We start from the raw sequence: 4,544 nt of genomic DNA, 5'->3' as shown, positions 1-4,544 counted from the left end.
TTTTTGGGAAACCTTTTTTCGGTAAACTTATTCAAGACCTTTGCCGTGATACTTGAGATGTTCATAACATTGGGTTTACGGGAGGCATCTCATTTTCTGGATTTTCGAGTGATAGTAAAGATGATGTGGATGAGGTGGTGTGGTAAAAGTAGCGGGAGTGTGAGAGGATTTGACAAATGGCTAGCTCTTTTGATTATAACTGAATCACATTTCGTTACTTGGAAATGTAGATCTAAAGTGCGTTCTAATTCCGAGCACAGACATCGGCACTCTCAACGGAAAATAGTGAAGTATTAAAGATGAATGCTGGTCTTATTTGGGGTGCCTCACCATAATCAATTTAGGTCGATAATGCCTAGTCATGCAATGCTCTTCTAGAGATTCGGTTCATCCTAATAAGATTTTCACCTTATTTAAGCCTTATTTTTATTTACAAACGTTTCAGGTTTTCAAAAATACTTTTTCGAAAAGGCTTTCTTTTGTTAAAAATTTGAAGTTTAGCTTAAAAACTTGGAATCTTTGTAATGGGTTATTTTAATACAGCATAAAAAGGATTATACCAACATCCCACACTTAAACGGATATTGTCCTCAATGTTCCTAATGTATCCCACACTTAGGAGTTTTAGTTGAAGATTTGGGATTATTCGTTTAGTGTTTATTTGGGTTGGGATCCCACACTTAGTGGTAAGCTTAGGATGTGGCATAAAAATTTGAGCTAGTAGCGGAAAGAAAGGGTACCCCCAGCAGGCGTGGTTGCTTGTGAAGAGCTGGCTGGCATGGAAGTCCTGTGCTTTATTTATCGGCTCACTTGTCATCCTTTTATTCTTCTACTCTAGTTTATTGCACGGGTTGCCTCCCGAGAAGCGCTTTTGTTTAAGGTCGTTGGATCGACCTTAGTGATGCTCAAAAAGTTGTCATTCCTCTCTGGTAGTTGTGATCTTGGTCTTCTTGAGGGAATGTGAGTCTTGGTAGATAAATCCTGAGAAAGTGTCGGACCAAAAGTGGTAACAGGTCCGGTACTTCTCTTGAAGATCTTCTGAAAGAAAGATAATGTGCGGTTTCGGCTCGTGACAAATCTTGAAGTCCGATAAGAATATGATCCACTGCTCTGCTGATTGATCCATGAATATCGATCATCGAGGCAGTGCTGGTGGTGATTATTTCTCTGATAGGATGCTCGTTTCGGAGATCTTCAAATAGTGTCAGAAATTGTATCTTTAGTATTTCAAAATCTTTTGATCGGTGTTCTCCACAGTAGGAGTCCGTAGCTTTGTACAGCGTAGTCAAAAGGAAAAGCTGAAAAGAAGTGAAGAGCAGCCCTGACCCAAGCATTAATGTCACTGTCTTTGAGTATATCTCCCTCCATCCGGCTTTGAATGTGAAACTAGGATCCGTGGATTCTTGGAAGATACGTGCTATCTGCTTTGTAACATAGGTGGCAATGTTGACTCGGTCTGGTTCAAGATGAGAAAACGGATTGTTGCGTCTTACTTCCTCTGTGACTGCGTCTTGTAACTCTTTGATAATTAGATCAGCGTGGTGGTCGATTGTTACATAAATTACTAGCCTCTCTGGTGTGCTTTCAAAGTTATCCCTCTCCAAGAGGGCGAAAAAGCTGTGAATATCCTCGATCATTTGCAAATCAGAGTGATAAGTCGGGCGTCCGGTGGAAAGATCCATATGCTTCCGGATGAGAGTCAGTAATACTCGTTGGTTTGCTGAGAATGGAAGTGCAGATCCGGCTAAGGCGTCGTAGAACTTAGAGTAAATGATCTTCTGATCTTGACAAAATCTCGTCTCTAGAATAGTGCGAACACTGAGTCGTGCTCTCGTTGCCTTTCTTCGCGGTAGATATGTTCGTGAAGGGTATTGATAAAGTCTTGAATGCGTTCTTCTAGGATTTTAGCATTATTGTCTTCTCTCTGAAGATAACGATCGTATTCGTTCTTGATAGCCGTGATTCTCTCAGTTAAGCGTAGCGTGTAGTTAATTGTTGATTTATGGATGGCTTCGAGAATCTCTTCAATTTCATCGGTGTCATTGATAAAGGTTATCATGTCAGCTTGAGTAGATATGATTGGAATTCGATCTAAAGAAGAGTCCGGATCCTCCTGATCTGATTCGGATGGAGAATATGAGTTATCCAGAATATCTTTATGTTGCTCTTCCTCGTTATCATCGGTAGAATAATCTTCTGTAGATTCGTCTGATGAATGGGTTTCTTCAGTATTCTGGTTCTTCACCTTGAAACTTTCGGGATCAATTTCTGTGTCCTTAACGTCAACCTTATCAGTCTTCTTCTTGAAGCGAATGATTAAAGTGTGATCTTTAGTCTCAAGCCTCATTAATTCTTCATGACGCTCTGGGCTTGGAGATGGTATTATCGCAGTTTCTTTTACGTCTTCCATTTCCTCTTCCTCCTCAGGTTCTTTCTCTTCCTCTATTACTTCGTTGGGATCCTCTTCTTCCATTTCTGGGTTGTCAACAGGCTATGACTCGACACCCATCTCGATATCTTCGGCTAGTGGTGGAGACTCATCATCGGAAGTGATCTGTCTGGTGGAAATAGCAAACATCTCTGCCTGTCCAGAAAGATCGGTAGGTTGGTCAATTTTGAATGTAACGCTCTCCCCATATGATCGTAAGATCAGGGTTTGATTGTACACATCAATGACTGTCCTAGCTGTATTCATGAAAGGTCTTCCTAACACTATTGGTGTGTGTAGTTCTTCCTGAATGTCCATCACTACAAAATCCGTAGGATACAAGAATTTGTCGACTTTCACCAAGACGTTCTCAACTATGCCCTTAGGATACCGAATTGTGTGATCGGCAAGTTAGATTGTCATTTTGGTTGGTGACAAGTCTCCTAACTATAATCTCTTGTAGAGAGAGTAGGGGATTAGGTTGATACTTGCTCCTAAATCTGCTAGCACATGAATGGTTCCAGATTGGCAGATTGAACACGGGAAAATGAAGCGGCCCGTATCTCCTAGCTTCTGTGGTAGAGAGTTTCTAAGTACTGCTGAGCAGTCTTCACTCAGTGGAATTTTGTTAGAATCTGGTATCTTTTCCTTTGTAGAGAGAAGCCTTCGGATATATCTCTTTTAATTAGGCACTTTGGACAAGGTGTCCAGGAATCTTCCATCAAGTTTGAAGGAATCAAGCTTAGATGGTTCCTCCTGTAACCTTCCAGGACAGGGTACACGAACCGGAGTTGCGGTGGACAACTGCTGAGTAGACGTCGATTTGTTCTTGATTCTAGCTAACCTTCTCCGTGGTTCTTCTCCTGAGATTACAGAGTCCATTTGCTTAGCTTCCTCTATGTGGGGATTTTGGATAGTATTACTAGGTAACCTTCCCTGGGGTCGGGTTTCAAGGCATTGTGATAACTGTCCGAGCTGCATTTCAAGACTTTTGAGAAGAGACAGTTGATTTCTCATTAGTATCTCTGTCTGGTTTTGTCTATATGTAGTTCTCTGATTTAACTATTGTTGTCCTTGAATGAACTGTGTCAACTGATTATCAGTTCCGAGAGTGGGGTTAGCTACTTTTGTAATTTGGGTGGTTGGGGAATTTTTCTCAGCTGGTGGACCAGTGAGTGGAAGTGGTTGATCGTAGGTCAATTGAGATTGTTGGGGTGGGTAAGGTGGGTAACGATAGCGAAAAGGTTGGTTGTTTCTTTGGAATTGGTTAACCCTAGGTTGTTGATTGAAGCTGATATTTGATTGGCGAGCTGGGTATTGAACATAACAGGCTGAACCATCAGGGTTTTTGTACTCAACTTGATATTCTTCAGTGGGTTGCAGGTTGGTACAATTAACACAGGCCTGGACCTGGTTAACTTGCTGCAGCTGCGTCTTCAATTCTCTGAGTTGTTTGGCAAGAGATTCCATCTTGTCTGTGAGAGATTTGATGGCCTCTGTTTGATTATTGAGTGCGGAGAGTGGTGCAGATGATGAAGTTGTTTCACCACTGTTCCAGTCATGATGATGCATTGTCATGTTTTCTTTGAGCAGCAGCATGGATCGTTGTCCTATGATTTACCGTAAGACCATTGTAGAAGGTGCAGATTTGGGCTTACCGTTCTAACTGGTGGTTAGGGCATTTCTTCAGTAGGGTTTTGAATCGCTCCCATGCAGTGTAAAGAGATTCATCATAACTTTGTTTGAAATTAATGATGTCATTCTTAAGCTTGGTTTGTTTAGAAGGAGGGAAATATTTGGTTAAAAATTTAGTAGCCATCTCCGTCCAAGACGTGATGGAATCTTTTTCCAGTTCTTCAAACCATGTTTGTGCATGATGAGTGAGAGAATAGTGGAACAAGTATAGCCGGACTATATCTTGTCCGATCCCTGGCTGCTTGTAGGAATTCGAAAGAGATATGAATTTATCGAGGTGAGAATTAGGATCGTCATTCCGTAAACCATGGAATTGACAGCCATTTTGGATGAGTTGTATGATGTGATGTTTTAACTCGAACGAGTGTCCTTGAATCTCTGGAAATTTGATTGGTCCTCCTCGACCTTCAATCGAGGGTTT

The 4,544-nt window shown here is 41.4% G+C and overlaps 1 non-coding gene across 1 annotated transcript; it reads left to right on the top strand.

Annotated features, from left to right (window-relative positions):
• Positions 1-4,092: 4,092 nt before the first annotated feature.
• LOC139850748 (small nucleolar RNA R71) lies at positions 4,093-4,198 on the top strand. Its single transcript, XR_011760129.1, has one exon. It is a non-coding gene; the product is annotated as a small nucleolar RNA R71 (small nucleolar RNA).
• The last annotated feature ends 346 nt before the right edge of the window (positions 4,199-4,544 follow it).

Source organism: Rutidosis leptorrhynchoides, chromosome 5 (assembly GCF_046630445.1).
Source record: "Rutidosis leptorrhynchoides isolate AG116_Rl617_1_P2 chromosome 5, CSIRO_AGI_Rlap_v1, whole genome shotgun sequence".
NCBI classification, from domain to species: domain Eukaryota; kingdom Viridiplantae; phylum Streptophyta; class Magnoliopsida; order Asterales; family Asteraceae; genus Rutidosis; species Rutidosis leptorrhynchoides.
The sequence above is the reverse complement of the archived record's forward strand: the minus strand, read 5'-3'. Positions and strand labels throughout refer to the sequence as shown.